Consider the following 7653-nt stretch of genomic DNA (forward strand, 5'->3'; position numbering starts at 1 on the left):
AATTTGATTGAAGAGAAGAGATTGACTGCCATGTGCCATGGTCAGTTATATCAGCAGAGAATGAAGAAAGCATTCGATAAGAAGGTCAAGCCTCATGTGTTCCGAGAAGGTGACCTCGTGCTCAAGAAAGTCTTATCTTTCGTGCCCGATTCCAGGGGCAAGTGGACTCCAAACTATGAAGGTCCATATGTTGTTAAGAGAGCCTTTTCAGGCGGAGCTTTGATGCTCACAATAATGGATGGGGAGGATTTCACTCGTCCTGTGAATTCAGATGCAGTCAAGAAATACTTTGCCTAAAAAAAAGGGTATATAAAAGAAAAACAGAATAGCTCCCTAAGTTGAAACCCGAAAGGGCGGCTTAGGCAAAAATGAGTGTCTCGGTGGAAAACCCAAAAGAGTGATCCAGGCAAAAGTTAGAGACATTGAAAAAAAAGAATATTTGCATCCCGCTAGATTGAGTACCTCACCCTGGGGCAATCTAGGTAAAAATTAGGGATTTGGCAAGTAACTGCATCCTGACAAGACTTTCTGTTCCACAGCCGTCTGTTCGTCAGAGATTCTCGATTCGTCGTCAACTGAAGCTTCGAATACATCAGATTCAAATTGGTAGAGAAAGGATCATTATGTTCAATGTAGCCCTCTTCCAATATATATCACTGATTTCAAATTTGTACAGATCTATGGAGTCTTGCCATTTGCAGGCTACCATTCCATCAAATCAATTTGAGCTTTTATCCAATTATTTGCACTCTTATTTGTTTCAATTCAACAAATGTTTTGCATGTTTTAATTGATAAAATGTCATTGTTCTAAACAAACAAATTTTTCAAATTTTGTTTTAAACAAAGTGAACATTCACAATGATGAAAGGATACTTAAGAATTTCTCAGTGCTCTCCCAAGGGTGGCATGATTTCTAACAGGGTAAGACATTTGTTCATATTCCTGGCATTGGTTGTATCCTCTTTCTCCAGATTGTTGTTGGGGTTGTTCCCTAAGCAGAGCTTCTGTTGAGATTGCGTTCCCCCAGAGCAGAGTGTTTGTTGAGAACTGCATAGTCCTCTCCAACAATATTCTCTCCCCAGCATGGGTGCTTTCATTTTGGAAGATTCAACAGTCGGTGGATTGACATCCCGGGACTTCGTCTGTTTCCTCAGTACAGTCGCCAGCGGAGTTGTTGGCATGATATACTTCATTTATGCTATATCTCCCCATCAGCGTGCTTGTTGAGGTTTTCACCTCTTATCCCTTCAGCAGAGCAATGATTATTTCCTCCTCAGCAGTGGGTAGTTTCCTCTTGGAAGGTTCAGCATTTGGTGGTTGATCACTAGTTCTCCTTCTCATCATCAGATAATTCGCCAGTAGATTTGTGGTACGGTGGATTGTGTCTGTGATTGTTTCCCTGCAGAAGTTTCGTGATTTTCCTGCAGTATCCCCAACAGAGTGGGTATCCTCAACAGAGTTGCTTTTGTGGCAGTTTCTGCTTGTTGTAAACTTCTGTTCCCTAGTCGGGTTGGTTGGTGATCTATCATCCATAGATTTGGTTGATTTCCTGATGCTTTTGATCCCCAGTAGAGTGGCTTATAGCAGAATCTACTTGTGTGATCTATTTTCCCTCAATGGGTTTATCCCCAATGGAGTGGCTGACAGTATCCCCAGTAGAGTTGCTTGTGCGGCTAGATTCTACTTGTGTGTTCTGTTCTCTTCAGCAGTTCTTGATTGTGCAGTGAACTCTTGTTCCTTAGTTGGGTTGATTGATGATCCATCACTCAGAGATTTTGTGATTTCTTTGATATCTCTGATCATTTTGCTTCCCCGCAGATCTTTGCTTTTTAGCAGTCAGATCTCCAGCAGATTGGCTTTCCAGTTGGCTTTCCTTGGATTTTCCTCTGGTAGTGTAGTACCGGGCGTTCGATTCCTGGGTTTGTTTGTGTTAGATATGTCTGTTTTGTCAGCATTCATCAAACATAAATTACGCATATTCATGCACACTTTCAACATTCAGATATTCATGATTGCATTTTTGCCATATATCTTTTGTTTGTTGTCTCTTGCTAACGGTGATATAGATCTCTCCAGTAGATCTTCCCAAGCAGATGTCGGGTGTCTAATCTCTCAATATAGAGTCAGCCCCAAAAGCAGAAAGTGTCTGTCTTTCCTTCTGCAATTCCCCACTGAGATATATCCTCGTGGATGACGGTTTTTCCCGTTTCCTCCCAACACATATATTGGGATGGATCTTCCTATTGAGTTATATCCTCATTAGGACGAGTCTTGATTCAGTTTGCCTTCTTGGTTTGATCTTGAGTTGGCATTTTTCAACTGTCTCTTGTGCTCCCCTGTGGAATAAATGAATAAATTGCCCTGTAACCGGCAATAATTCTTTTTATCCCCAGTGGAGTTTGGGCCTCTACCCAGTACCCGGTAGTTGTAAGTCCTATGTTCCCTTTTCCCTCTTGGCAGAATGTGTGGTTATATACCTTTTATTCCTTAGGAGAGTTGTTGGTTTTCTACCTAGTACCCGGTAGTTGTAAATCCTGTGTACCTTTTTCCCTTTTGTGGAATAGGTGTTTGTGAACATCTTTGTTCCTCAGCAAGAGTCGACGGTTTTCTACCCAGTATTCGGTAGTCGTAAATCCTATTTGTCTTGCTCTTCAGTAGTTGGTGGTTTGTTATAAACCCTATCTTGTTTCCCCGTGCGGAGTTGTGATTCTTTCATTCCCCACGCAGAGAGTTGTTGGTTTTCTACCAAGTATTCGGTAGTTATAAACCCTACGTTTATCCCCTAGCAGAGGTAACCTTTGTGGTTCATTCTAGTTGATGGTGGATTTTATGGTCTTCTACCCAGTATTCGGTAGTTGTAAATCCTATGATGTTGTTGTCTCCCTAGCGGAGTCTGTGCTTTCTTGTGGATAATTGCCGTATGATAGCAATTTTATCCTCAGCCCGAGTTTTTGGTCTTCTACCCCGTATTCGGTAGTTGTAAATCCTGATTTCTCCCTTTTGCAGAGTTAACCTTGTTATTCATCCTAACCGATGATGGTTACTCTTTGTGGTTATCTTCATCCAGTATTCGATGTTGATATTCTCTCTTTCTTCTGGGTAATTTCCGTATGCTAGCAATGGTACCCCAGTAGATCTTTCCTTGTGGATAATTGCCGGATGCTAGCAATTTTATCCTCGGTGGGTCCTTTCACCGTATGCCAGTGATTTGTTCCCCGGATCATTGATGTTTATCAATGCATCCTCAGTGAGTTCTCTTTCATTTACCCTTTTGCTTGGTAATGATTGTTGCTCCCTTTGATCGGTCATCTTTATATACCTAGTTGTGGTATCTTGATGCCTTTCTTTTCGGTTGATTTATCCTTTATTAACCCAGTAACCGGTTGTGGATAATCTTCCATGCGAGTATGTTATCCATGTTCTGACTGTAATGGATAATATATCTCATGCACTCTTCAGTCGAAGCCTGTTGTGTTTCCCCAGTCGAGTAAGATTCGTATTCCTTTGTAGAATCGAATATTTGTGGTCTCCTGGATAATTGCCGGATGCTTGCAATTTTATCCCCTGTGAGTTATCTTTCCTTTACCCTGTTGGTGTTGGTATCGATTGTCTCTCTTTTCGGTCAGTCACCTATTATATACCCAGTAACCGGTATCCCTGGTGTTCCTTCCATGCGAGTATATTATCTACGTTCTGACGGTAATAGATGATACATCTCATGCGAGTATACTATCCACGTTCTGACGGTAATGGATATTATATCTCATGCGCTCTTTGGGTTTTTTCCCCCAGCTGAGTAAGATTCGTTTTCCCGTTGCGGAGTCGAATGTCCATCCAGTAAGTCGATTTGCTTTTTTCAAGCCCTCCTTTCGGATGATGAGTGTTTTGGCATATATACCAATTCACGCTTTGGTCGGTCACCTATTATATACCCAGTAACCGGTATCCCTGGTGTTCCTTCCTTTCTGCTCCCTATTATGACCTTGGTCCCCTGTGGAGTCAGACTTTCCTGAGTTGATGTACCTTTTTCAGGTCTTTCTCAGATGTTTGGTTGATGGATATCTCTCACCCTTATACCGGTCTTAGATATTCATTCTTCCTGAGCTTGTTGTTCTTTCACCCAGTAACCGGTGTTTAGATCACATGTCTCTTTGAGTTTGTTACCCAGTAGCCGGTAACACCTCATCTTGCAGATTTTCTCCAGGAGAGTCTCTTTGTTAGACATTCCCCAGTGGAGTTTCCGTTGTGATTTTACCCTTTTGCTGTATTTGCGTTTTCCCCGATATATGCAGTTTTACCCGGCAGTGAGATTCTGTGTGAATCTTTTTCCGCAGTCCGAGTCCGGATTTTCATCCGAAGTATCCTTTGTGGATAGTTTTGAGTCAGCTTGAGTCTTTCCAATGGATGGGTCTTCCTTTGGATTTCTTTTCCCCCAGTTTGAGTCCTTTACTCCCCAGTAAGGTCTCTAGTCCAGTCGTGTCCTGCTCACGCTGTGTCTAGTTCTTGTTTCCCCTAATTCAGAGTCGTGTCCTGCTCACGCATTCTTTTCTTTTTTTCTTATCCCCATGAGAGTCCTGTTAGAGTCTCTGGTTTCTGGTGAGTGTATTACTCTGATGGATCGTCTTTCCTTTGTGGACCAGTATTCCCCACAGAGTTTATATCTTTTGCATGCATACATTCGCATCGTGAGGTCTCTTAGGGACCAAAATTTGTCTCATTACTGTTATTTAAGCCCATTCTACCGCGTCGAGATGAAGATTTTAACCTTCACTTCTCCGGCTAGAATGACCTTAAATAGGGGCATCTGTAAGACCCCAATTTTGTCCCTAAGATCCCTCATGGCATCATATCATAACATTTCATTGCCTCAAGGATCATTGTGCACCTTGCTTCCTTCCCTGTGGGTGGGTCATCTTTTTGAGAGTGGTTCTTGATCACCAAGCATTGTTTGCATTTGTATATCATTGCTTTTCCTTTTATCACTAACCAAAAGTACAAAAATATGTCATCTAACCTTTGTCTTGCAGATGAAGCAATAACAGGTCAAGGCAATCAAAGGCATTCATTGAGCAATAGGTGGTGGTCATTCTTGAGATTTGGACCCTATAATCATTCACAAGAGTTCATATGAGCTATGATGTCATTTTCAAGCAAAATCCCAAGTGGTAGAGGCTTGAATTTCATCAGAACATTTCCCAATCATCTGAAGGCCCAAAAAGTCAACTGCAAAGTCAACTATGGATTTGGAGGTGGGAAGTGATTAGAAATACTTCATTCATGTTCAAACAAGTCTCATTTGACATTTCAAACACTCACATTGAAGAATTTGAAGTCAAGTCAAGAATTTCCAAAAATAGCAAGTGACCTATAATTTGAACTTTCCAAAAATGGAAAGATTTTGGACCAACTTCAACTCAATCTTACATCATCAAGAAAGCTTCAAAGGAAATTTTGTTGAACATGAAAGTTGTAGATATTTCTCTCCCATTTCCAAAAAGTCCAAGATCATCAATTTCGTATGTGTGGTTAAGGAGATATGATCAAAACATGGCAAAGTATGCATGGAACTTCAAATGAGCATAACTTTTCAACCAAAGCTCCAAAATGGGTGGTTCTTTTTGAAATTTTCTCCTCATGACTTGTAGTTTCCAAAACATTCATTACATGGCTTGAATTATATTTGCATTATCATTTGCTCATTCATGAAGTTTTTGAAGAGAAATTTCATAAAACCATTTTTAATGATTGAATGCATGCAAAACCATCTCAAAAGCTTGCATGGGCCTTATTTGAGTGGATTGGGATCAGATTTGAGCACTGTTCACGTGCTACTTCATGCATGGGGGTGAAAACCCAATTTGTGCATACACTTCAAAACTTAATTAATCTCATTAGCATTTGGTTTAAGCTTGATTACAGAATGATTAGCATGAGGTATTTAAGCATAAGCATAACTGTTTTCAGGGATGAACATTCACTTTTCAGATCTAGATCCAAAATTCTTCAAACTTTTCTCTTAAATTTTTCTTGCAAATCTTCACACAAGAAGCTCTTCTATTGCTTGATTCATGATCCTGAAGTGTTCTTGAGAAGAATTGGACGTGAAATCAAAGGAAACCGTGCCATATTGAAGCATACACAAAGCTTGAAGCATCCATGAAATTTTCAAAATCTGGTGAATTCGTGTGCAACTAAGCTTCAATTTCTCCTTCAATCACCTATACTAGCATCATAGAGGAACATTGGAGCTATCACAAGCCTTGAATCAAGCCAAATCCAGTTCTGCACTTCAAGAGGTCACAATTCGATTCTCTCAATTTTAAAATCTATTATGATGTTATTGTAGATCTTAGTATGCTGATGAGTTTGAGCTTTGAATCGTGTGAAATGATGCATTGTACATGAAGTTCTGCTTGTTTAAAGTTTTGATGATGGATTTTCTTTTCTTCGATCCGAGCTTATCTTGATGTTTTTGCATGGAATGATTGTGGATCTTTGATGTCTGTTGAATGCACTACATGATGTTGTACTTGATTTTGATTTCTGGACATGTTTTGAGTTTTTTGGAAAATCCAGATGAAGATCATGATGATCTTCATCTTCAACCTTTGAATGTTATCATTTCCAGAATTTGCCACGGCTTTGCTTCGGATTAGCTACGAAACTTTGAATTAGCTACGAAATCTTTTGGCGCGCTAGGGTTTAGGCTATACGATGTCGTTTTGAGTGCGCGCTACTTTTGAACGTTGCCTGACTTAGATTCCTGGCCAATGCAAAATATTCAAATGCTTCACTATTTTACTCATTTTCCCTCCTTTGACCATGCCATGCTCATCTTTGATTTTCAATTTCTTCCTTAACTTCAAAAAATCATATAAAATTGAAAACTCAACCAAATTGACTCCAATTTTTTGCACTGTGATCCTTATCTTGTCTGCTATTATATGATCATAATTTTACAAGTTGTGCTAGGCTGGATAATTTTTTGTGCTAGAATGATTGAACATGTGTCCTTATTTGACCTTGCCTTGGTTATCATGTTGTGAAATGCTTGTTTCTTATCCAATGAATGTGAAATTTTGCATGCTATAACTAGACTCATTGCTTGACATTTTGGTTTTGGTTTGGTATTTTTCCTATGCATCATCTCTGTTTTATGCTTGTGCTAAGTTGGTGTGACAATTTGTGTCACACCTTTGAATGATCAACTTGTACCATGTGATTGCCATGCCAAATGATGTCCAATGCTTCTGATTTTTTGTATGTTGATCATGTTAGATGTTTTGAATATGCATGAATTTTTTTCAGATTTATTTGAATCATTTCTGTTTTGATTTGGATTTTTCATTCATGTTGATCACATATGAGCTTTGAAATTGGCTTGAACTTCACTTGATCATGAAATGCATTTGGTGATTGATTTTGATATGAGACCTTTTGGAATGTGTTAAGATGTGATTGAAGTTGATTCATGTTAAATTTCAGCTCCTGTTTTGGATTTTTTCTCCATCTTTGACCCTAGGCTTTGACCTAGTGGTTTGTTGCTTATGTTTGAGCTTTGCAGGTTAAGCAATCAAGTTCCATAATTGGTGATACTCCATGATGTGAATATTGATGTTTGCTTGTGATTACTAACATTGTGTGTTTTGTA

The sequence above is a fragment of the Lathyrus oleraceus genome, chromosome 7, assembly GCF_024323335.1.
Source record: "Lathyrus oleraceus cultivar Zhongwan6 chromosome 7, CAAS_Psat_ZW6_1.0, whole genome shotgun sequence".
NCBI classification, from domain to species: domain Eukaryota; kingdom Viridiplantae; phylum Streptophyta; class Magnoliopsida; order Fabales; family Fabaceae; genus Lathyrus; species Lathyrus oleraceus.